This window comes from Ahaetulla prasina, chromosome 11 (assembly GCF_028640845.1).
Source record: "Ahaetulla prasina isolate Xishuangbanna chromosome 11, ASM2864084v1, whole genome shotgun sequence".
Lineage (NCBI taxonomy): Eukaryota > Metazoa > Chordata > Lepidosauria > Squamata > Colubridae > Ahaetulla > Ahaetulla prasina.
Window position 1 is genome coordinate 21,128,619 of NC_080549.1, and position 26,737 is coordinate 21,155,355.

The following is a 26,737-nucleotide window of genomic DNA, read 5'->3' on the forward strand; positions in this document are numbered from 1 at the left end:
AAAATCAAGAGCAAGATGATGGAATGATCTTCCCTTTATTTTAGGTGTGTCCTTGGAAAGATCAAATATCTTGGCCCAGGATAAATATGCAGGGTAGCAAAATACCTTTAAAAGGCTTGGTGCTTGGGGTATCTTATCTTAGTTTATTAAACAAAAGTGAGCCTCGTGCTCTATAAGGCACCATTGCTTACTTTCTCTCTTCTTGGGATACCATGGTATATGATTTTTATAGATAAACCGAGCACAAATCAAGTACAAAAGGCAACATATGAAGCAGTGTTTGGACATGGTGAAATCAAGGATGGCTTATAAAGATATAAAGATATGAAGAGGTATAATGAATGCAGTTGGTGGAAAGTAGATTTAACAGTTTCAAATGATGTGATTTCTTCAGTTTTCCATTTTTGGTTACTTTGCAAACTGCTGCTGATGCTAAAAGGGTGTAATGGGATCACTGGTCAACACAACCTCAAGCAACCAGAATGTAAATCAACTCTAAGCCAGAACTTTAGATCTTAGGGTGTTTTTTTTTTCTTCAGATCTTAGAATGAGAGCTTCTTGCTACAGGAAAATATGCTTCACAAACTCAGAAAAGTTTCAGTTGTCTATGGAGATTCTCAGTCATCCAGGTCATAATTGTTCCAAAGGTACTTTTTCAAGAGGCAACTGGACTTTGTTTTTTCCTTGAAGATGTTTCGCTTCTCATTCAAGAAGCTTCTTCAGTTCTGACTAAATGGTGGGGAATGTAAGAATTTATATTCCTTGCAGTCGTCTGGTTATTAGCACTCCTTCTGAGATTCACTGAGGCCACCAGGGGTCACGTGAATAGTGCAAATGGGTGTGGAGGGAAATAGGAAGGTTCCCTATCCATTTGCACTATTCGGGTGGCCCTGAGGACAAAGATAAACCTCCAACAGACCTCAATGACTCTCAGAAAGAGTGCTAACAACCAGATAACTGCACGGAGTATAAATCCTTCCATTCTCCACCATTCAGTCAGAACTGAGGAAGCTTCTTGTATAAGAAGCAAAACATCTCCAAGGAAAAACAAAGAAAGTCCAGTTGCGTCTTGAAAAAAGGGGGCCGTGGTAGGTCAGGCTGTAGAAGCCTGTTATTAAAACACAGCAGCCTGCAATTACTGCAGGTTCAAGCCCGGCCCAAGGTTGACTCAGCCTTCCATCCTTTATAAGGTAGGTAAAATGAGGACCCAGATTGTTGGGGGGGCAATAAGTTGACTTTGTAAAAATATACAAATAGAATGAGACTATTGCCTTACACACTGTAAGCCGCCCTGAGTCTTCGGAGAAGGGCGGGGTATAAATGTAAATTTAAAAAAAAAAAGAATTCCCTTGGATGAAGGAAGTGGCCTAACAAAGGAGGCAGAGGGACAATCTTTGTGTAGCAGCATAAGAAGCCAACATTTCTGACCAAATTGGACTCCTGACATATTAAGATACTTAAAAAGTTTTTAAAGGTGTTTTTAAAAGTAGTCTTGGATCTCTTTCCTACCTGTTTATTTTCCTTGTCCTATAGTGCATTCTTTTTTTGAGGGGGAATGTAACCTAGCAAAAACGAGCTAGGATTAATAACATAAATAAAATCTTTTTCTTTTCCCTTTGATAGGAACTCTGTACATGTATTTAATAAATAATGTTTACAAAGTGGTTTTTTTAGGCTCTGTCCACCCTGCTAGTTTTTTTTTTTTAATGTTCCAGAAACATACAGGAAACAGAGTTAGCCGCTGGCATTTAACTTGATCTTTTTTGGCAGGAAATTCTGGATACAGTTACACAGTACTACTATTTCTTTCCTCCGGTAAACAACATTGGGGGGGGGGGGAGAGGGGAACAAACCTCCATCTTTTGTGCTGCTTTCTTGTGTGATTAAGTGTCTATCCCAGGGGTGCCAAACTCCCATTGTCATGGTGGCGTCACGTGATGTATCGTGACTTTTTCCCCCTTCACTAAACTGGGTGTGGGCGTGGCCAGCGCATCCGGCCAACGGGCCGCGAGTTTGACAGCCCTGGTCAAATCCAATTGGGTGATCTTCAGGTAAGAACTGCAATTTCCGCTTGTAAATCCCACGGTTAAGAATTTTGGGGATTGCAGTCTCAGGCACTTTTAATAGAATAGCAGAGTTGGAAGGGACCTTGGAGGTCTTCTAGACCAACCCCTTTCCAGGAAGGAAATCCTACACCATTTCAGACAAATGGCTGTCCAATCTCTTCTTAAAAACCTCCAGTGTTGGAGCACCCACAAATTCTGGAGGCAAATTCCGCCTTAGTTCTAATTTGGTTCTCTTCTTGATTAGTTTCCATCCAGTGCTTCTTCTCCTGCCTTCACTGCTTTGGAGAACAGATTGACCCCCCTCGTCTTTGTGGCAGCCCCTGAGATATTGGAACACTGCTATCATGTCACCCCTAGTCCTTCTTTTCATTAAACTAGGTATACCCAGTTCCTGGAATCGTATTTCATATTTACATAACTTCACTTTTGGGAGCGATCAGGTTGGAGAAGGCTGTTCTTCATTCTTCTCTCTTTTCTTTTCTTCAGTTAGATATGCAGGCAACTAACCATTATTCGCCATCCATATGCTGATAGAAAATAGAGAGAGTGGATCCATTTCGAACTCTCTCACTTCCACATAATTTGGGACATTTGCACCACAGATGATACACTAGTGACAGGCTGTTGACCAGTGTTTCTCAACCTTGATAAGTCTTTGTGTGAACTTCTTCAAGCCTACTGGCTAGAGAATTCTTGGAGTTGAAGGGAGTTGAAGTCCATACATCTTCAAGTTGCCAGGATTGAGAAACTTAGCTATAGACAATAAGGGAGGGGACCTTGAGAAGAATAGTCAATAATTATTAGCTAAACAAAGAGGGCTGAAACATTCTTTAAATTTGGGAAACAAGATATTTGGGGATACAAGAAAGAAGAGATAAGAAATGCAAGATTCTATTATTTACAGCCTATCTCAATAAAACAAAGTTCGGGTCTTCCTGTGGAGTTGGTTGTCTGGTTTGGTTTTTCTCATGGGCTGACACATGCCAACTTAGCTTCTTTGAACTCCCTGAGGTGCAAAAATGGAACTATTGTGAAGGTAGTTGGATGAGGGAAGGGATAATGCATTGAAGAAGCTGTTCAGAAGATGTGCAAAATCGTAAGCATCATGCTTGACTTGATTAAAATGACAAGATGGGTGGGACCATGTTGCCTGTTGTGGTCCACCAGCAGCCTGTGGAACTGGCAGTGGGGTTGGACAGTGAGGAGGCTGGGGAGGACAATGGGCCAGTCCTGGAGAGAGGAGAAGGCCCAGCTGGGGGTTCTGCTTTGGAGGCAGAGATAGGGCCAGGGCCATCTGGGAGCAATGCATGGACTCTGGAGCCTCCAGAGGCAAACAGCAGAGAGGCAGAGGAACAGGAGGAGCCTGTTCCTAGTGCACACATGCGAAGAGCTGCCAGAAGGCAAGAGCAGCTAAAGCAAAAAGGACGACTTGGGAGTAAGGCCAGGAGATGATTGGCCCCTCCCATAAGGCTTAAAAGAGCAGCAATGGCTCTTGGGATCTTTGTAGGAAAGCAACGTTGCTACATTGGTTTCTACTCGGCGTCTCTTGTTTCTGAACTTTATGGGGCTTTGTCAATAAAAGGCTTTGGCAGGGTGCCAAAGAAGACAAAAGTTTGTGATAAGGCCGAAGAACTTTTTCTGAAGGATTTGTTTTGGAATTAATTTGGACTAAATAGAGAATGAAGTAATTCTCAGCTGTTCTAATAAAATACATTTGTTTAGGACTGATTGTGTCTGGTAATAACTGCTTGGGCCTAGGTGACAACATTGCCTTGAAATCAGAGGTTGCAAATTTTGGAGCAGTCAAGGTCACATTAGCCAGGGTGGCAGGATGAAACCAACAATGTGCCATACCCAATTGAGATTACGTCATTTATGGGTGGGACTAGAATCTGGGGCTCTTTTTTTTGCAGGGAAATGAATAAAATCATGATTTATAGATTTTCCAATTGTTTCTGTCTATTTCCTGATATGAAAGAGCAGGAAATCCTCCTATGCATTTATTTTGTGGAATGCAAGAGCATCTTCCAACACACAACCACAAGCACACACACACACACACACATTTGGGAAGATAACCTGTGAGTGCAGATTGTTAAACCCAAATTCTAATGGCAAGGCTATCAGAGATGTAAGAATGGGGCCCACAAGAATACATGAGCAAACATTAAAAAAGAATTTCTCTTACATATAATGATGCTCTCCTGGGGCTCTGAAAAACTCCTAAAGCCTAGTTTTAATCCAGGCCTAATTTTCCCTCTCCTAGGTTTAATGGAGATTGTCCCACTATATTTATATAAAAAATACGAGAGCAGTCTTCTAATATTTGAGGTGATAATATATTATATAAAGTAATTATATAGATAGATAGATAGATAGATAGATAGATAGATAGATAGATAGATAGATAGATAGATAGAGATAGATATATAGATATAGAAATAGATATAGATATGTATTTGTTTTCTGAGGTTTTCATGGGTGTTTGAATGTAGGTCTTTGGTTGTTCGTGTTTTCTCCCGTGTAAAATTGGAAGTGTCTTGGCAAAGTTTTGACGAAGTCTTATTCGTCATCTTCAGGCTTCAGCTTCATGCTTCTGGGAGCAATGTGTGATGGGGGTGTGTCCTGTTTGGGTGGGGGCTTGGTTGTGCTCAGTTTAGTCTGAAATCCCAACAACACAGCAACACAGACTAAACTGAGCACAACCAAGCCCCCACCCAAACAGGACACACCCCCAGCCAATCAGAGCACAAAAAGCCCCCATCCAATCAGAGCACAGCCAAGCTCCCACCCAATCAGTTCAAACCCCCACTAGCAGTTAAAAGGAAGAAACAGCTGCGATCACACATTGCTCCCAGAAGCACAAAGCTGAAGCCTGAAGATGACGAATGAGACTTCATTGAAACGTTGCCAAGACACTTCCAATTTTACACGGGAGAAAACCCGAACAACCAAAGACATATATATATAGGTTTTCATGGGTATATGTACGCAGGTTTTGGTATGTTCGGGTCTTTTCCTGTATAAAGTTGAAAGTATTTAGACAACGTTTCGATGAGGTCTCACTCATCAACTTCAGGCTGGAGTTTTTGGCTTTGTTCTTATGTGAGCGAAGAAAGCAAATTTGCTCACATAAGAACAAAGCCAAAAACTCCAGCCTGAAGATGATGAGTGAGAGCTCATCGAAACGTTGCCTAAATACTTTCAACCTTTGCTCCCAGAAGCACGAAGCTGAAGCATGAGGATGACGAATGAGACTTCGTCGAAACATCGCCAAGACACTTCCAATTTTACATGGGAGAAAACCTGAATAACCAAACACCTACATACAAACACCCGCAAAAATTTCAGAAAACATTATTATAAAGTAATATATATATATTATAAAGTAATATAATAAGGACGGGGTGGCTCAGTGGCTAAGATGCTGAGCTTGTCGATTGAAAGGTCAGCAATTCAGTGGTTTGAATCCCTAGTGTCGTGTAATGGGGTGAGCTCCCGTTACTTGTCCCGGTATCTGCCAATCTAGCAGTTCGAAAGCACATAAAAAATGCAAGTAGAGGAGACGACTTCCGGTGTCCGGTGGCAACGGACGTCTGGAAGGCTTCTCCTGCCTCCAGTGTCCGAATCCGCCCGCCGCCGAGGCCCTTAGGGGCCAGGTGTTCCGAAAAGGACACCTGCCGCACGGACGGCTCGCCAGGGGTCTCCCAGCCGATATACAGGACTGGGGGGACCGATGCTGGCGCGTCCTAGGCTCGGCGGGGTTCGGAGGCCACAGGCCGCGGCCATTATTTTGGTCGTCGCCTGGGCCGCTGTGCTCGGTGACACCGGGGCTTTGGATTTATAATTGCAGCAGCCTGGTGGTGAACAGGGAACGGAGAAGAATTGAGGAATGAAGAAGGAAGGGATATCGGCAATGTGAGTGGAGTACTCCGGTGCGGGGGTTTTTCTCCCCTGCGACTGGAAGGAGTACGAATCACTTTGGAGAGAGGAGAACTCAAAATAACAAGATTACCGGTTTTGTGGAGCTCTGGAGAAGAGGTGATGGAGAAATTTAGGACTGAGCCAAGAGAATCATCCAACAATGCTGATCCTATCAATCTGCTTGCTCCTCACCCTTGCCTTGGGATCCTCTCCAAAGTCCCAAAAAGAGGTCAACAGCTGCTTCCTTGAACAGATCTACCCACAAGGGTCCCAGCAGGCTGAACAGACTGGGAGTGGACCATGCTCCCTTCTCTCTCAAAGGGAAAAGGAGAGCAGAAGTGAGGAACTTCATCTTCATCAGAAATCTCTCTGGAGACCATGCTCAAATCCATCTCCATCACAGCCAGACTATGTTCCTTGTAATTTCAGGTCATCTTAACCTTCACAAAACTTCCCTTCTTCCAGAGACATGACTGGAATTATTCTACATCCTGCAAACCCCAGCAGATTTGTGTAGCTTTAACGATGCTATCATGCTTTGCTAACTATGTGTATTTTCCCAAACTGTCACTCTCTCCAAGAGCAAACATGAGCGGAGGATGCTAACATGATTGAATACAAAACCCCTAAAGAAAGCGAGGAGGAAATGATCATATAAACCCTCTCTTGGGGATTTGGAAATGTAAAACAAGGCTAAAGAAGGCTAAAAAAAATTTTGACTGTCAAAAAACCTAGATTTATTCAGGAGTGGCTTATTTTGTGAGTAAGGAATGGACTAGAATATAGCAGTGCTGAAATTCAGCTATAGGAATGCTGTCCCAGAGATTGGGTACCACTGCTAAATAAATTTATTTAATTCCATAAAACCAGTCAGCCTTGGGTGGGGGGGGGGGAATCAGCCCCTAAAATTGCTTTCCAGACATGGGGTGTTGAGTGCCAGTGGGACAGGCAAGTGATATGCCATTTTTTATTTATTTCAAACATTTGGATGTACTTGACAAGACAGCTGGCTGAAGCTTCAACAAGTGTTAAATCTTTCATATAATATTTTGCTGCAGGTTGATCTGTTTCACACATATTTTCTTGCCTGGCATTAGGTTTCACCTCCTCTTCCTTTTATTGCAATACCCTTCCTTGTTTGGCCTCCCGAGACATCAAATGACAAATAATTCTTAAAAGAGGCAAAAATTAAGCTAGGCTTGATTCATGAGCAGGAGGAATGTTTGCTTATTCAAGGGCCGTGACCAATTGCCGTGCCTGGTGCTGGTTTGCCTTTTATGGTTAACAGCCTGGACTTCGGAGATCCTAACCTGACATTGTTACAGTTTAAAATTTGTTCAGTGAGTTACACATCCTTTTTTGCACCATGTTTTCTCAGCTTTCTGAAAGTGAAAGTTGGTAGATTCTAAGAAACTAAACATTCCAATCTGCTAAATTCACTACAGGTAAGTCGTCAATGTGACCACAATACGGCCCAAAACTTCTGTTGCTAAGGGAGATAGTTGTTAAGTGAATTTCCCCCTATTTTATGACCTTTCATGCCTCAGTTCTTAAACGAATCACTGCAGTTGTTAAATTAGTAACATGGTTGTTAAGTGAAGTCTGGATTTTGATCACATGACCATGGGCATGCTGAACGGTCGTAAGTGTGAAAAATGGTCACAAGTCACTTTTTTCAGGGCTGTTGTAACTTCAAGTGGTCATTAAATGAACTGTTGTAAGTCGAATACTATTTGAACACACTTTCTCCTTGTGTATCCAACTGCACAACTAATGCTAAGAACCATTTTTTTAAAAAAAGAAGATCCTGGCTTTTTAAAATATTCTTCTGCAAATTTAAATAACCATGCATAAATACCTACTTCGGACAGATGTCCCCAACCAAATGCTTAACTACAGAGATCACCTCAGTTTACACACACACTGAAAAGTTGCCTAGAAGCAAATTTGAAGTGTATTGGGAAAGGAATGCCTTTATCTTGGAATTCAGAGAAAGAAAGAAAAAATCTAAAAGAAACTCTGCGTAAAATTTTGAAATGAAGAAAGTGCTTTCTTCCTCATTGTCTTTTTAAAAGTATTTTTCTCTCACTCTCAGACCTAGGAAGCTGGCTGAAGAAGGCTCAAAGAGCTTTTCCAAAAATCTGATGTGATTTCTTGCAGAGACTTTAAATCTGAATGGTCTAGATCAGGATGTCAAACTCACAATATGCACGCACGCATGCAGTTCCTAGAGAGGTTCATGTCAAATTTGTGAAAAGAGAGACGAGAGATGAAATTCTTAGAAAACATAGGAGTGGGGCACTGACTTATAGGGGCAGGAGATAGCCATTCTGAGGCAGATTCCCAGACAGGTACGTGAAATGAGAAAGAAATATTACTTTTATCAAGCAAATTGTACCAGAAGGAGTGGGCTTCAGATGGCTGATGCCAGAGGGATTGATGATTTTCCGGGAGGGCATTACGAAAAAATTAGTACAATTGCGGAGGCTGCGGCCTACGTGGAGGAACACAAAGCCCTCCTGGATTTAGATGACCCAGGAATTGAAGAAGGGGAGGTTATAGACCATGGGGCGGAGGCGGCTGCCGCTGTTGCGGCCCTGGAGTTGGGTCAGGCTGAACCCAGAGTTCTGAGATCCAAAACTAGGAAGTGACAAAGATATTTGGTATTGTGTTGGTTTTCCTTATTCTCTTTCGTATGATATTCTGATTATTCTTGACCCTTCCTTATTGTGTAAGATTGAAACTTAGCTACTTCGTATCACCTGCTTGCCATATGGCTGTTGTATGTGTTTAAAATTTTGAGTAAAATTCTTATCATGTATAAGAAAAATGAAAATTTACCATACCTGATATGTATTTGCATAAATTTTTTTTGACCAATAAAAACTTTTTTATAATCAAAAATGCAAGTAGAAAAATAGGGACCACCTTTGGTGGGAAGATAACAGTGTTCCGTGCGCCTTTGGTGTTGAGTCATGCTGGCCACATGACCACGGAGATGTCTTCCGACAGCGCTGGTTCTTCGGCTTTGAAACGGAGATGAGCACCGCCCCCTAGAGTCAGGAATGACTAGCACATATGTGTCAGGCGAACCTTTACCTTTACCTTTACCTTTACCTTTACCTTTACCTTTACCTTTACCTTTACCTTTACCTTTACCTTTACCTTTACCTTAATATTTGAAGGGCTGCCACAAAGAAGAGTGGACCAACCTATTTGTCAAAGCACCCGAGGGCAGGACCAGAAGTAATGGATGGAAACTTATCAAGGAGAAATTCAACTTTGAATTAAGCAGAAATTCCCGACAGTTAGAACAATTAACCAATCCTTGCCAATGGTTGGATTTAGCCAGTTCGCACCACTTCGGGAGAACCGGTTGTTAAATTACTTGAATCCCACCACTGGTCCTTGCCTCCAGAAGTTGTGGGTGCTTCATCACTGGAGGTTTTCAGAAAGAGATTGGACAACCATGGGAATGGTATATGGTCCCTTGCTTGACCAGGGGGGTTGGATTAGAAGACATCAAAGGTTCCAACTCTATTATTCTGTCATATTTTAATAGCCCAGATTGTTTGTTTTGTCTATTTTTAATGAGTATTTTATTTAGTAAACAGCCATGTTTTTGGGTGGCTATAATGTAATAAATTAAATGAAATCATCATTGTCATCATTTATTTGAGACGGGATCACCAACCCTCTTCAGCACAAAAGGAAGCACTTTCGACAAGACAGAACCCCTTCTCCTGGTATCTGCACATTCTTGTTAATTAGTCATTACACACTGTAAAAGATGAACCACGTAGACACTTTAAAAAAAAACACCCCATAATACACTGAATAAATATTTGAGCTAAGAAAGGCATGGATGTGAAGAAAACCAGGAAGTGATTTTTAATCCCATTAGAACATGTGTCACACTTTTCTAGGAATGTGATGACACAACCTGCCAAGTTGCCAACTTGGGTCATTTCTTCCCCAAGCACCGTACCCTGTTTTATCTGCAAAATGCCAGTTTCTTTCACTCTGCAGAGTCAATTTCCTCTTGAGCATGTCCATTCTGCCTTCTTTGGACTGAGCCAAGAGAATCATCCAACAATGCTGATCCTATCAATCTGCTTGCTCCTCACCCTTGCCTTGGGATCCTCTCCAAAGTCCCAAAAAGAGGTCAACAGCTGCTTCCTTGAACAGATCTACCCACAAGGGTCCCAGCGGGCTGAACAGACTGGGAGTGGACCATGCTCCCTTCTCTCTCAAAGGGAAAAGGAGAGCAGAAGTGAGGAACTTCATCTTCATCAGAAATCTCTCTGGAGACCATGCTCAAATCCATCTCCATCACAGCCAGACTATGTTCCTTGTAATTTCAGGTCATCTTAACCTTCACAAAACTTCCCTTCTTCCAGAGACATGACTGGAATTATTCTACATCCTGCAAACCCCAGCAGATTTGTGTAGCTTTAACGATGCTATCATGCTTTGCTAACTATGTGTGTATTTTCCCAAACTGTCACTCTCTCCAAGAGCAAACATGAGCGGAGGATGCTAACATGATTGAATACAAAACCCCTAAAGAAAGCGAGGAGGAAATGATCATATAAACCCTCTCTTGGGGATTTGGAAATGTAAAACAAGGCTAAAGAAGGCTAAAAAAAATTTTGACTGTCAAAAAACCTAGATTTATTCAGGAGTGGCTTATTTTGTGAGTAAGGAATGGACTAGAATATAGCAGTGCTGAAATTCAGCTATAGGAATGCTGTCCCAGAGATTGGGTACCACTGCTAAATAAATTTATTTAATTCCATAAAACCAGTCAGCCTTGGGTGGGTGGGTGGGGGGAATCAGCCCCTAAAATTGCTTTCCAGACATGGGGTGTTGAGTGCCAGTGGGACAGGCAAGTGATATGCCATTTTTTATTTATTTCAAACATTTGGATGTACTTGACAAGACAGCTGGCTGAAGCTTCAACAAGTGTTAAATCTTTCATATAATATTTTGCTGCAGGTTGATCTGTTTCACACATATTTTCTTGCCTGGCATTAGGTTTCACCTCCCCTTCCTTTTATTGCAATACCCTTCCTTGTTTGGCCTCCCGAGACATCAAATGACAAATAATTCTTAAAAGAGGCAAAAATTAAGCTAGGCTTGATTCATGAGCAGGAGGAATGTTTGCTTATTCAAGGGCCGTGACCAATTGCCGTGCCTGGTGCTGGTTTGCCTTTTATGGTTAACAGCCTGGACTTCGGAGATCCTAACCTGACATTGTTACAGTTTAAAATTCGTTCAGTGAGTTACACATCCTTTTTTGCACCATGTTTTCTCAGCTTTCTGAAAGTGAAAGTTGGTAGATTCTAAGAAACTAAACATTCCAATCTGCTAAATTCACTACAGGTAAGTCGTCAATGTGACCACAATACGGCCCAAAACTTCTGTTGCTAAGGGAGATAGTTGTTAAGTGAATTTCCCCCTATTTTATGACCTTTCATGCCTCAGTTCTTAAACGAATCACTGCAGTTGTTAAATTAGTAACATGGTTGTTAAGTGAAGTCTGGATTTTGATCACATGACCATGGGCATGCTGAACGGTCGTAAGTGTGAAAAATGGTCACAAGTCACTTTTTTCAGGGCTGTTGTAACTTCAATTGGTCATTAGATGAACTGTTGTAAGTCGAATACTATTTGAACACACTTTCTCCTTGTGTATCCAACTGCACAACTAATGCTAAGAACCATTTTTTTAAAAAAAGAAGATCCTGGCTTTTTAAAATATTCTTCTGCAAATTTAAATAACCATGCATAAATACCTACTTCGGACAGATGTCCCCAACCAAATGCTTAACTACAGAGATCACCTCAGTTTACACACACACTGAAAAGTTGCCTAGAAGCAAATTTGAAGTGTATTGGGAAAGGAATGCCTTTATCTTGGAATTCAGAGAAAGAAAGAAAAAATCTAAAAGAAACTCTGCGTAAAATTTTGAAATGAAGAAAGTGCTTTCTTCCTCATTGTCTTTTTAAAAGTATTTTTCTCTCACTCTCAGACCTAGGAAGCTGGCTGAAGAAGGCTCAAAGAGCTTTTCCAAAAATCTGATGTGATTTCTTGCAGAGACTTTAAATCTGAATGGTCTAGATCAGGGATGTCAAACTCACATTGTCATGGTGACATCACGTGACATATCAGGACTTTTTTCCCATTCGCTAAACCGGATGTGGGCATCGCCAGCACATGACACATCCGCCCCACGGGCCAGGAGTTTGACAGACCTGGTCCAGATTATAAAGAAATTGTTATTAGTAAATCTCATGTACCAAATGTAACAATTTTTAATGCAACCTTTGCATCTTCCATTAGAACAATCAAATAGCAGATTATGCCTGAGACAAGCATTGTGCTAAGTCAGGACATGGTTTATTTGAAGCCGGCTTTGAGTATTGTATGAACCTTGCTTGCAAGCCACAGTCTATGTGTGTTGAGCTAGTGCATCTAATTATGGCTTGTTGAACAAATCGTGACTTAGTAAAGATGATTCTTGGCTTACAACCATTTGTTTAGTGACCATTTGAAGTTACATTGGCACTAAAAAACAGGGACTTATGACCGGTCCTTGCAGTTATGACCATGGCAGCATCCCCACAATCAAATTCAGGCGCTTGGCAACAAACATGTATTGATGAGGATTGCAGCATTCTGGGGTTCCATCCCTTTCCTAGATGGCTTCCAACAAGTCCATGGGGAAAGCCAAATTCATATAATGACCACATGATTCATTTAACAACTGTAGGGATTCACTTAACTGTGGGGGAAAAGGCACTAAACTCAGACATGACTCACTTCACAAGTGCCTTCCTTAGCAATGGGGATTCTGATCCCAGCTGTGGTCATAAGTCGAGAACTACCTGTAATTTTAATGATTGTAATTATGATTTATGATCTATGACAGGGGTGGGATCCTACTGGTTTAACAACCAGTTTGCTGCGCGCGCGTGTGCAATTTGCAGAAAATTGAACCTCCACGTTGCTGAGAGCAAGGAAAACAGCTGAGGAGCGGCAATCCACTCTGCCGCCCCGATCAGCTGGGCTTTGGAAGCAGACATATAGGTGAGTATAACGCAGGGGCGGGCGGACGGGTGGGCCCACTTCAAAGAATGAGAGAACCAGTTCGCTCACGGCTGAAAGTCAGAGCTAACGATTCACCTGAACTGGTCTGAACCAGTAAACCTCTCCCCCCCACTGATCTATGACCTATCAGTTTGTTGTCATATGTGTGAACACTGTAAACTTCTTCACCGGAGACAAATTCCTTGTTTGTCCAATCACACTTGGCCAATAAAGAATTATGTTCTGTTCTGTTCCTATTTCTCTTTCTATTCTATTCTGTTCTAGTCTACTCTGTTCTGTTCGGTTCTCTTCCTATTTCTCTATTTCTCATTCTATTCCTATTCCTATTTTTCCTATTCCTATTCCATTCCATTCTATTCATGTATGAACTTGGTTAATATAAAAGTCAGCTCTCTTCTTACTTTGAAGGAAATTAACTCTCTGGATCAAACAGTTCCATTGGGAGAGAGGCAATTGGAGGCAGCTCATAAACTTTGTTATTCAGAGCAAATTGTCTGTAATTTCTATTTCTTCGACAGAGCATCCATTTTTAAAAAAGAACTTCCCGAAGTTACAAGTTAAAGCTTGCCTCCTATGCTCCTCGCACCGTTTCACTGCATGACAAAGTTACTTATCTATATTTAGCTAAATGCCTCACAATTCACATAAAGTTCAGTTGGAAGGAGAGTTAAAAAGGGTTGCCTCAAAAGATAGGAGAACCTAGACTTAGGAGCACTATCAAAAAATAATTAAATATAGAGCTTTTCTGCATTCATTCAATAAAAAACAATAAAAAACGCCAGTTCTGGATTTGAAAGCAATCCATAGAAAACACACAGACACACATGTATATCGTGATCTGAACAGAAGATTAAGTAAACCTACTGTTCTAGAGAGAAGCACGTGTGAACACCTTCTACCTTGCAAAACATGTCGATGATTAAAGTGAGGTGGAGCTCCAATTCTTCCATGAAGTTAGAAGAGTCTTCATAGGCCCAGTTACCAAATATTTCAGAGAGCGAGCCCACACTTGTCCCTCCATTTACATTCCTTCGCCAGTGGAATTTCAACCTGAAACTTGTGTCCCCCCCACCATCGCCTCCCACCTTCCCCACTTGAAAATGATCTCACCACCCAGGCATGAAAAGGAGAAAAATGGCTTGGTTTGTGGAATCTCTTTTATGAAACATGCAAGACTTTTTGGAAGGATTGAAGAGGCAAGTTTATTAGCGAGTACCTGGGGTCAAGCGACCTTAGTCAGTGCGAGACTTGTCCCACATCGCATTGGTGGGATTTTTAGTGTAGGAGTTCTTTTGAGGTTCAACCTTACACCTTTGGCAGATAAGGAGCTATAATTTCCCCATAGTTTTGGGAACATTTGGAATAGTCTACTACTGCTACATGCTCTCGTTACTTCTCGCCTGGACTACTGCAATGCTCTCTACATGGGGCTCCCCTTGAAGAGCACCCGGAGACTTCAGTTAGTCCAGAATGCGGCTGCGCGAGTTATTGAGGGAGCGGTTCGAAGCTCCCACGTAACACCTATCCTGCGCAGACTGCACTGGCTACCTGTTGCTTTCCGGGTGCGCTTCAAGGTATTGGTTACCACCTTTAAAGCGCTCCATGGCTTAGGACCGGGCTACCTATGGGACCGTCTACTGCCGGCCTCTATCTCCCAGCGTCCGGTGCGTTCCCACAGAGAGGGACTCCTCAGGGTGCCGTCAGCCAAACAGTGTCAACTGGCGGCCCCCAGGGGGAGGGCCTTCTCTGTGGGGGCTCCGACCCTGTGGAACGAACTTCCCCTTGGGCTTCGACAACTACCTTGACCTTAGGACCTTTCGCCGCGAACTTAAAACCTATTTATTTCGTATGGCTGGACTAGCTTGATTTTACCTTTAAATTTTAATTGAATTTGATGGGTTTTAAATTTTGGAAATTTTATGGGGTGTATTGTTATTTTAAATTTTCGAGCAAGCTTAAATCAGTTTTTTAAGGGTTGTTTTAATTATTGTGTATGTTTGTATTTTATCTGCCTGTTCACCGCCCTTAGTCCTTCGGGAGAAGGGCGGTATACAAATTAAAACATTATTATTATTATTATTATTATTATATTATTATTATTATTATTATTATTATTATTATTATTATTATTATTATTATTATTATTATATTATTATTACTGAGTTAGCCTGAATCATCCTAGCTCAGAGATTGATTCTTTAGGATCATGGTCTACATTAACAGAATAACAGAATTGGAAGGGACCTTGCAGGTCTTCTAATCTAATCTCCTGCTCATGCAGGAAATCCTATATCCGTGATGGTGAACCTATGGCATGTGTGCCACAGATGACACGTGGAGCCATATCCAGCCAGCTGATTTTTGGCCTTCTGGGCCCACTGGAAGTCAGGAACCGGGCTGTTTCTGGCCTCTGGAGGGCCTCCGGGGGGAGTGGGGAAAGCCGTTTTCACCCTCCCCAGGCTCCTAGAAAGCCCCTGGAGCCTGGGGACAGCGAAAAACAGGCCTACCGGGGCCCATCATATCATTGCATGCCAAAAGCGGGAGTCACACGGGGGGGGGGTGTTGCACGCACATGCGCAGGGGGGCAGGGCGCATTGAATTATAGGTGTGGGCACAAGTGCATGCGACCCCCCCTGTGCTCCCCCTGCTTTTGACACGCGACGGCAAAAGAATTAGCCACCACTGCCCTATATCATTTCATACAAAGGGTTGTTCAATCTCTTCTTAAAAACTTCCACTGTTGGAGCACCCACAATTTCTGGAGGCAAGTCGTTCCACTGATTAATTGTTCTAACTGTCAGGAAATTTGTTCTAGGTTGCTTTCTCTTTAGTTCCGGGCTGCCGTTACTGGCATATAAGACATCAGTGCCCAAAATACAGCTGAAACCTAAAGAAAAATGTGATTTAATTAAATGCAATTCATTCTGTCACTTTCCTTTCTCTTATTATTATACTTGTGTCCTGTATTTTTTGTAGGAGATCAAAAAAAATCCTCCTTTGTCCTATCCACACCAGCCCTGTGAGATGCTGGGGGTGGGCGAAAGAGATGAATCCAAAGTGATTTTTTGGTCCAGGAAGTCTTTTCTGACCTTGACTACTGAAATCTGAAGGTAATGTTTCCTGCCATTTGAGATGGAAAATAAATGAAAAGTATAGGCTCCTGAATAGACATACTGAAGATAAAATACCAGAGAGCCTGTTTGGTCTACCGGTTAAGGCACCAGGCTAGAAATCAGGAAACCATGAGTTCTAGTCCCTCCTTGGCTCCCAAAACCAAGACGGATGTGCAGATCATCCCAAAGGTGCTTCAAAGGGCAACTGGACTTTCTTGTTTGTTTTTTTACTTTAAAAACATTTCACTTTTCATGCTTCTTGAGTTCTTGGATGAGTTCTTCATCTTCTTGGGTGAGAAGCAAAACATTTTCAAAGAAAAAAACCAAGGAAGTCCAGCTGCCTCTTGAAAAGCATCTTTCGGACAATCATACCTGGATGATAGACAAACACATGCAGAGTTACTTCTAAATAGTTTCCCTTATTGTTCCTCACCTAAATATGGCCAAACCAAAGCAAACTATTTGAATCAATGAATTCTGAGAACTTCTAGGGAGGAGCTGTCTTGACCTTCTTCCAAACTGGGAATTTTCTTCTGGGAATCCACACTACATTCCACCACACTGCTCCTTCAGAGGTAAAGATAAAGGTTCCCATGCACATATGTGCTAATCATTCCCAACTCTAGGGGGCAGTGCTCATCTCCATTTCAAAGCCGAAGAGCCAGTGCTGTCTGAAGACGTCTCTGTGGTCATGTGGCCGGCATGACTCAACACCAAAGGCACACAGAATGCTGTTACCTTCCCACCAAAGTTGGTCCCTATTTTTCTACTTGCATTTTTACGTGCTTTCGAACTGCTAGGTTGGCAGAAGCTGGGACAAGTAATGAGAGCTCACCCCGTTATGCAGCACTAGGGATTCAAACCGCTGAACTGCCAACCTTTTGATCGACAAACTCAGCGTCTTGGCCACTGAGCCACCGTGTCCCTTTGGTATCCCTTCAAAGATAGTTGACTCCAGATGCTAGAAAGTTGTCCAGAAAAAAAAATTAAAGGCTTGATGGAACTTCTTTACCTTTAGGGGAACAAGGAAAAGTTTTGAAAAATGAAAGGACGATCCATCTGGTTAATAACAGGAGTCAATTTGGATAATATTGGAGACATTTTCTTCCATTATCTAATCCCAAATCTGTTACAGATAATGGCTTTTTTGCCAAATTCATTGGGGGAGTGTAGAAGGGGAATACAAAACCAGTCCAGTTATGAAATGAGCAAATGCAGCTGCTGTTTTTATCATGATTGCAATGAGATCTGGGAACTCTGCCGCAGGAAGATCTTGGAAAGTTTGAATGGAACAAAAACAAACAAACACGAAAAATGCCCTCAGCGAGAGTGGAAGAATTGGTGTAAGCATTAATTAATCGGGTTCTAATATCTCCTTTGCAATGATAATTCATTCTCTTGCCTGATCCTCTGTTGAACACACAAGCAGTTTGGCTCCTGGCTGAAATGGAGGAGATAAAAGTATCCATCCAACTTGCACAGGTTAGTATTGTAGGAAGAAATTCCAACACAATTAAGAGAAGCGGCTGCAGTTATTGTCAAGTCTTCTAAATAAATTTGCTGCTGCTAGTGGTGGTTGAACAGTCAGACCAAAACTAAATCTGAATATAATTCCAAACAAATTAATTAAATTCAGATAATACGATCATTTGATTCTCAATTGTTTTGTCATGCCTGTCTATTAAAAACTGCAATGTGATGGCAACATTTGAAAGAGCTGCAGGCAATCCTGGATGAGTCCAACTGATCCTGAAGGCCTCTGATTATTTTTTTTTCAGAACACCAATGCTGTTTTTGCAAAAACTTAAATATCCATTCAACTGGCAGCTCTGGATTCAATCACAGGACACTAAACGGCATTGTTTTGATTACTCCTGGGTGTACTTTTATCATGGCTTAACGGTCAACATTATTTCTTATCTCTTTATTTTTTCCATCCTTTCCCCATCACCAATTATTTTGTCATGCCGGACTATTATCTGTCTTGCCCTGATGGACATTCTCCAGATGTGCTGGGATTAGAACCACATATTCCCATGCTGGAAATTTTCAGAATTGCCATCCCAAGACATTTGGAAAGCACCAGTTGGAGAAGAGTGATCAACACCATTCATGCTTTCTCTGCTCTGCCCTATGTGTCATAGTACAGCCTAAACCTATCCATCTAAAACCACTATTCTTCTACATAAACATGGCCTTTTGTTTAAAAAAAGGGAAAGAAAAAAATAGAAGTTCCTCTTTTGTCAGCATCAGCTTCAACATTAGATACTTCTGTGCCAAGTACAATTTCTACATTTGTCTTGTACAGCTTATCCAGTCCTTTGCAAACTACTTTATTAGGATGAAAAATGCATGAAGGTTGTCTCTGCTCTTTCTTAAAATAAATGTGTAAACTGCGAAGAAACTGAGACTGCCCGATGGCCAAGCAGCACATAAAAAGCTGGACATCTTTTTCAACATTTGGTAGCAGGGCTTCCGCTTTTGCAAAGACCAGCCTCAAATACTTATATTTGCTTTTCCGAAGGAAAGAGGAAGAGAAGAGTGTGATCAACAGCAAGAGATTCACTTACAGCAGCAATGTGGGGGCACTTGTGGAGAATCTGAAGGACCTGGTTGGGGAAACATCCCCTTGGAGAACATCTATCTGCAGAAGGGTGATGTCCAATCTTGGCAACCTTAAAACTTATGGACGTCAACTCCCAGAATTCCCCAGCCAGTAATGAAGAATGCCCTTTTGGCTTGAGATATTTGCTTTGTGGCATCAAGGAGGTTCGTGTGTTGCAAGTTGTTTAAATTGCTCTCTTCTCTGACTTGCTTTCCTTTTTAATCCACTGTACCCTACCCAGAGCCACAAACTTAAGGGGAAGATTGTGAAACCTATAAATTAAATAAAATTTCTGCAGCCAAAAGAACACTTTTCCCTTCCGCCTTCATGGCATGGCAAAGTCAAAACGCATGAAAAAGTGCATGAACACAAGATTTTAACTCTAGCTCACAACAGTAGAAATTTCATGTGATCTGATGCTCGACGATTATAGAATGCTATTCTTGAACTGAAGACCTTTCAGTTGGATCTGTTGATTCAATTCAGAGTAGAGTTGGAAGGGATCTTGGAGGTCTTCTAGTCCAACCCCCTGCTCAAGCAGGAGACCGTATACCATTTTAGACAAGTGGCTGTCCAGTCTCTTCCTGAAAGCTTCTAATGATAGAGCACCCACAACTTCTGAAGGCAAGCCATTGCACTGGTTTGATTGTTGTCACTGTTAGGAAATTTCTTCTTAATTCCAAGTTGCTTTTCTCCTTGATTAGTTTCCATCCATTGTTTCTAGTCTTGCCTTCAGATGCTTTGCACAATAGGTTGACTCCCTCTTTTTTATGGCAGCCCACCAAATATTAGAACACTGCTATCATATCACCCCTGGTTCTTTTTTTCATTAGATTAGCCATAACCAAATCCTGCATCCTGCTATCTTGATCTCAGAACTTCCATTAAGAATCTCTGGAGCATTCACTGTGCAAACACTGAATCTGATTTTGTTTTTGTATCATCCAGGGCAGAGAAAAAGAAAACAAAGAAAAACGAAAAGAAAGATGCCACATTATAAATTAAGACCCACAGGGTACTTTAACATAGTCAGATCCTCAAAGTTGTAAAACTAAGATAGATGCTGGATTTGCTAGCTGTTTTTTTTTCTTTCTTTTTTTCTATATCTTCAAGCTATGTTCTTAAAAAAAAAAAAAAACCTCCACCCTGATTGTCAGATAATTTTATACCATAATGACTCACCCACTTAGTGTTTTATTAAATGTTTTACGACCCAGCAGTTTAAGCTTGCGGTCTTTTCCTAAAGCAAAAAGAACAGCTGTCAAAATCCTAGAAATCTTACTCTCAACTGAATTTTTGACTTTTAAGCAAGCCTGGTGCAAATTCACACATTGCTTCAAAACTCATTTAGGGTATTCCATTCAACATCCCAGGTCAGTTTACACAGGGAGTTAAGCCATAAAGTAGAAGAGCAGAACAGAATAACAGAGTTGGAAGGGACCTTGGAGGTCTTCTAGTCCAGCCCTCTGCTCAAGCAGGAGACCCTATACCATTCCAGACAAGTGGCTGTCCAGTGGCTGACCGACTCTTCTTTGGGGCAGCCCCTCAAATATTGGAATACTGCTATCATGTCACTCCTAGTCCTTCTGTTCACTAGACTAGACGAACCCAATTCCTGCAACTGTTCTTATGTTTTAGCCTCCAGCCCTCTAAAGCAGTTTGGTTGGTTAGTTCTGTGAATAAGTCAACTGGGTAGACCAAACTATAAATTAGTGATTGTGGGCATGCAATAAATAAATAAAATAAATACCCTAAATTTCACAAGGGCTCAGCAAGCTCAGCCCTAAAAATCGTGCAAGATCTGGCATGAACTATCCCAAACTTCATGAGATTGCTGATATGTAGGAATTTTATAAGACTTGACATTGCTGGATTTCAGCCATTTTTACATAGTTGAATATATGTATATGTATATGTAGGTATATATATATATATATGTTTTCTGAGGTTTTCACGGGTGTTTGTATGTAGGTCTTTGGTTGTTCGGGTTTTCTCCTGTGTAAAATTGGAAGTGTCTTGGCGACGTTTCGACGAAGTCTCATTCGTCATCTTCTAGGAGCACAAAGCTGAAGCCTGAAGATGACGAATGAGACTTCGTCGAAACGTCACCAAGGCACTTCCAATTTTACATGGGAGAAAACCCGAATAACCAAAGACCTACACACACACACACACACACACACACACACACATACTGTTGAACTTGAAAGTGTGTGTTTGTATGTATGTATACATACACACATTTTCAAGTTCAACAGGTCTTATCTGGGGGGCACTGAAGGCAACATCATTATGTTGGAGAGGAATTAAAAAAGGCAAAACAACAGATGGGATGAAAGTTCCATCTCTTTTCTATGTACATCGATTTTGCAATGCTGCTTCTGCAATATGCCTTTTTTTTTTTTTGATGTACACATACATCCATGGATGTCAGAATAATCCTACAACAGAATTGGAAGGGACCTTAGAGGTCCTCTAGTCCAACCTCTTGCTCAAGCAGCAGACCCTATAAGATTCCAAACAAGTGGCTGTCCAAGCCCTTCTTAAAAGATGGACCACCCATAACTTCTGAAGGCAAGCCATGCCACTGGTTAATTATTCTCATTGTTAGGAAATTTCACCTTAGCTCTAGGCTGCTTCTCTCCTTAATTACTTTTCATTCATTGCTTCTTGCCTTACCTTCAGGCTTGGGAAAATAGGTTGATAGGTTGTCCCCCTCTTCTTTGTGGCAGCCCCTCAAATACTGGAACCCTATCATGTCTCTCCTTGTCCTTCTTTTCACTAGACTAGACAAAGCCAATTCCTGCAAGTGTTCTTCATGACATTGTATTCTTCCCACGTCTAATATGTCATTAATTACAACTGCAATCTTGCCAACCTTAAATGTAGAGGTGACTCAAGGAATAATGCCACCAGCAGTCCAACTATCTCCAGACTGATCTTCAGATGTCTGGAATGGAGGAAAACATCAAAGGCAACATTCAGTGCCCGAATTTTAGCACAGGCCATCACTTCAGTTAAGTCTCTTTTCTGATGATTCCAGTGGATTTGCACTCCCATTGCTCCCTCCCCATCCGAATTGTGGGACAAATGGGCTTACTCTGATTCATTGGACCAGAAGAGGAGAAAGAGATCCAAATGCAAGAATGAGCTCCAGGCAAAAGCTAAAGCTGTGGACAAGAATAATGGAATTCATCTAATGATGGGGCCCATCCTTTGAGAAGACACTCTGGGCTGAGTACACAAAAAATGCCATAAAGCCATAAAGGGATTTACTTGGTTTATGGATTAGCGCATTGTGCAAACCCAACAAATTGCGGAGTTAAACAAACCACAGCTTAGCCTGGTGTGTGAATTCAGCCTTGGTTCAGATGATTTGGGGAAGTGTCTCCAAAGCCAAAGCTTTGCCTTACGTATACATACCATCCAGAGCCATCACGCCATCTGTCTGGGTTTGACTTAGCATAATGTGTGACCTATTTACGGCTTATTCAACAAGTTGGAATGAACCCAGCATGAGGTGTGAACTTACTCATTGGGGGCGGAAATTTGCCATCAGCTAGCATCATTCAGTGGGTGTTTTTTTTTTCTCCCTACCAAAGCTGTTTTGAGAACACTCAAGGAAAGCAAAATCCACTTTGGTGGCCCAATTCTTCACCTCTCTTCCCATGCATTCCCGCCAAAGATCTTGTAATGGAAATCCAAAATTTTTGCAGTGTCATCTCAGAGATACTGATATAAATGCAAAAAGCATGCTAGTTAGAGCAATAGTTGTCCCTATAATGATGTACTGCATAGGTGTGAGAGTTGGACACTAAGAATGTCTGATCGAAGAAGAAGTGATGCCTTTGAACAGTGGGGTTGGCATAAATTACTACATATATCATGGACAGCCAGAGTAACTAACAGAGAGGTGTTAAATCATACAAAAGCAGACACATCAGTAAAAGCTAAAATCGTAAGACTACATCTAATTTACTTTGGCCATGTCATGCCAAATTTAATGGAGAAGTCAATGATGATCGAAATGGTTAGTAGAAGAACAAGGGGCAAGCAAAGAAAATGCTGGTTTGATAACATCAAATCTGATGCAAAGTTGAACATCCAACAATTGAAAGAACATGTGCCCAACAGGCTAGGATGAAGAGTTCCTGCCTATAAAGTCACCAAGATTTCGACATGACTAAATGGTTCAAAACAACAACTTCTCAGAGATGGATGGTTGTGTTCACAGGATTTAAAAACAAACCTTGATAGATCATCTTTTCCACTTGTTGGAATGAAAAAGAGGGGCCATGACTTCTTACTTTCAGAAGGGAAGTGAGATATTCAGGGAGCTCAGAACCACACATCTGTTTTCATAAAGCCTTTTTCTATGCCATAGCAAAACCAAAAATAAATTGGTTCTGCTGCCAAACAACGATGGGATGAGTATACAAGTGTATAGTCCCTGTTCCAGATGAATGCAATACCTCTGTGTGGCATGTCCACATTTCACATTGTTAGAAATTCTGTTTATATATAAACCACCACAGACCAAACAGTACAGTCACCATGTGCTTTACTGTTTAACTAACACACATGGATTCCTCTAGACTAGAGGTGAGGAACTATGGCCCTTGTATGACTCATAGACTTCAACTCCTAGAATTCCTGAGCCAGCCATGAGTTGAAATTCACAAATCATAAAGGGGCTGTAGTTCCCCACCTCTGCTCTAGACTTTACGGATGAGAACAAACTCTGTGTAGATCAGACCAATTACTATCCTTTGGGCAGACACTTCAGGCAAAGATAAACTGATCTAGCTCTAACCAAACCTGGACTTTGTTGACCTCGTATACTAGGAACTGCGTCTTTTACACACAGCATATTCTGCTTCAACTACACCTGCTATAGAAGACATTCACATATCTTGTTTGTGTCCCATCTGGCCCTACAGTTTACTCAACCATGTTTACTCAGTCAAGCCAATTTCCTAGAATTGCATAGTCCCTGAATTCCTTAAGCTGCCACTGGCTGAGATCGCAAAGAAACCCTAGGATAAACTAAATATTATAGACATCTTTTAGCTTAGTTTATTAAAAGGTAAAGGTTCCCCTCGCACATATGTGCTAGTCGTTCCCGACTCTAGGGGGTGGTGCTCATCTCCGTTTCAAAGCCAAAGAGCCAGCGCTGTCCAAAGACGTCTCCGTGGTCATGTGGCTGGCATGACTCCACGCCAAAGGTGCACAGAACGCTGTTACCTTCCCACCAAAGATGGTCCCTATTTTTCTACTTGCATTTTTTACGTGCTTTCAAACTGCTAGGTTGGCAGAAGCTGGGACAAGTAACGGGAGCTCACCCCGTTACACGGCAGCCCTAGGGATTCGAACTGCTGAACCGCCGACCTTTCGATTGACAAGCTCAGCATCTTAGCCTCTTAGGCAAGTGCGTATTTGTATAACAAGGTTCATTACAAAACCCATGTTGTGCAAGCAGGGTCACCAATATGCATGTGTCCCAGAAGTGAAGCTGTTATCCACAGCTGCATGATCAAAAGCTCACCTGTTCATAAGAGACATAAAAACCACACACCAATGGAGGCAAGTATTTGAAGCTCAGGGATGAACTGTGGAATACTTGGTGCTCTCTTGAGCTTGGTGGTTTTCTTGCAGACATTTTATTACCAAAGTAGGCAATATCATCAGTGTTAATGTGCTAATAATCAGTGCTAGCATTGATGTTACTTAGTTTGGTAAGGAAATGTCTGCAAGAAATCAACCAAGCTCAGCAAGAACCAAGAGCCTCACGAAAAATCTCACAGCTATGGACATCCTGACATTGCTGAAATGCTGCTTGTTGACAAAGCTCATGCTCTACCTCCCCACCACCACCACAAACTGCCTTTTCATCCATCTTCACATGTAGCCTCTCAGCAACAGTCCGAAACTGGCTATAGAATGCAAACATTCAGAAATAACCCCCTCGGTTTGAGTTGCACAGCTGGCAGATGCCTGTTTGAAGTAGCTTTGAGCAGAACCTGGATTTCTATCTGTTTGTTTGTCCACAGCAATAAAATACACGACAAAGAGGAAGAGCCACGTCCTCAAGACGAAGATGAGGTCAATATATATTTGGACAGATATTCTAACTAATTCCACTCCACCACTGATGTCCAAGTTCCCAGGAACTGTACAGAGTCTAAGAGGGTTAGAAGATAAAGGATGCTTGCTTCTTTATTGCAAAGATAAATAACTTAATTAGCATGAAACGCTTTCCATCCGGTTTGACCTTAGGGATAAATTGCAGAATGAACAGGGGCTTTGTGGATTTCAGACTGGAATTGAGTAACAATCTTGGTCCGTATTGAAATGAACAGGCAATGCAATAATGAATTACAGTAAGAAACATAGACTAGGGAAGAACGGTTGGCTCTTGGGTGATCCTGGATGACTCCCTCACCCTCAGCTCAACCTTCTCAAGATCATTCCTGGGAAGGTAAAATTGTGGGAGGATTTTATTTTATTTATTATTTATTTTTCATATTTTTATACCGCCCTATCTCCCTAGGGACTCAGGGCGGTTCACAACCAGATAAAAAATATACATATAAATACAAATAAAACATCCATTAAAAAACTTATTATAATTGGCCGAATAATTAAAATGATAATAAAAATAATAAAATCCCCATTAAAACCAATTCAAATTTAAAATCTAGTCCAGTTGAAATTGCTTTGAGCTTTCAGAGGAAAAAAAATAAGGCTTTGTTATGCCACAAATACAGGTAGTCCTCAACTTTCAACAGTTCATTTAATGACTGTTCGAAGGTATAACAGAACTGAAAAAAATGACTTATGGCTACTTTTCATACTTATGACCATTGCAGCCTGCATGTGGTTATGTGATCACAATTCAGACACTTGCCAACTGACTCCTATTTATGATGTAATGTCATGTCATCCCCTTCTGACAAGCAAAGTCAATGGGAAAGCCTGTGATTCACTTAACAAATGTGGCAAGAAAGGTCATAAAATGGGGCAAAATTCAAATGTCTCACTTAGCAGCAGAAATATTTGGCTCCATTGTGGTTGCAAATCGAAGACCTGGGAATGTCACCTGCAGATCAGTGAATAAATAAAATCATCTGATGTGAAAGATGGTCTTATGAGATTTTCTATTACTCTCCATCTATTGAACTCAATTGTATATTATTTATAGTTTTCAAAACGCCGCCTATAATTAGAGGTTCTCATTATTAGAGACCAAAACTTGTGATGCAGAGGTCTCCATCAGCTTACTAATGCTAATTTATTGCTTGCTGAAAGACAACTGTTGCAGAGCAAGTCACTGGTCTTGTAACTGAGCACAGGGAACTAGAAGCTGTGAAACATATTTAAACAAATTAAAAACGGAATACCTTCTCATTTTATTAAGTGAATGGTTTTACAAAAGATTATTAAATTCTGCTTCTACACTCTTGTATTCCTACTTCAGAATAACAGAGTTGGAGGTTTTCCAGTCCAATCCTCTGCTCAGGCAGGAAACCCTACATCATTTCTATTCTATTCTATTCTATTCTATTCTATTCTATTCTATTCTATTCTATTCTATTCTATTCTATTCAGACAAATGAATCTCTTTTTGAAAACCTCCAGGGTTGGAGCACCCCCAGTTTCTAGAGGCAACTCATTCCATCGAATAATTGTTCTCATTGTCAGAAAATTTCTCCTTAGTTCTAGATTGCTTCTCTCTTTTATTAGTTTCCACCCTTTGTTTCTTGTCCTGCCTTTAGGTCCTTTGAAGATTAGGATGACTCCCTCTTATTTGTGGCAACCCCTGAGATATTGGAACACTGCTATCATGTCATCCCTAGTCCGTCTTTTTATTAACTTCATTCATGTTTTTTCTGGAAACTGATTCTGCTCACTCAGA

At 41.3% G+C, this 26,737-nt stretch overlaps 1 protein-coding gene and 1 long non-coding RNA gene across 3 annotated transcripts in view; one reads left to right on the forward strand and one right to left on the reverse strand.

Moving 5' to 3' along the window:
- The window catches only part of COL4A6 (collagen type IV alpha 6 chain), a 199,797-nt gene that overhangs the window by 161,232 nt on the left and 11,828 nt on the right, over positions 1-26,737 (reverse strand). The gene's annotated exons all lie outside the window — the stretch shown is intronic.
- On the forward strand, positions 12,993-26,045 carry LOC131204912 (uncharacterized). The gene is made up of 3 exons (XR_009156673.1): positions 12,993-13,083; positions 16,081-16,214; positions 24,873-26,045. It is a non-coding gene; the product is annotated as an uncharacterized LOC131204912 (long non-coding RNA).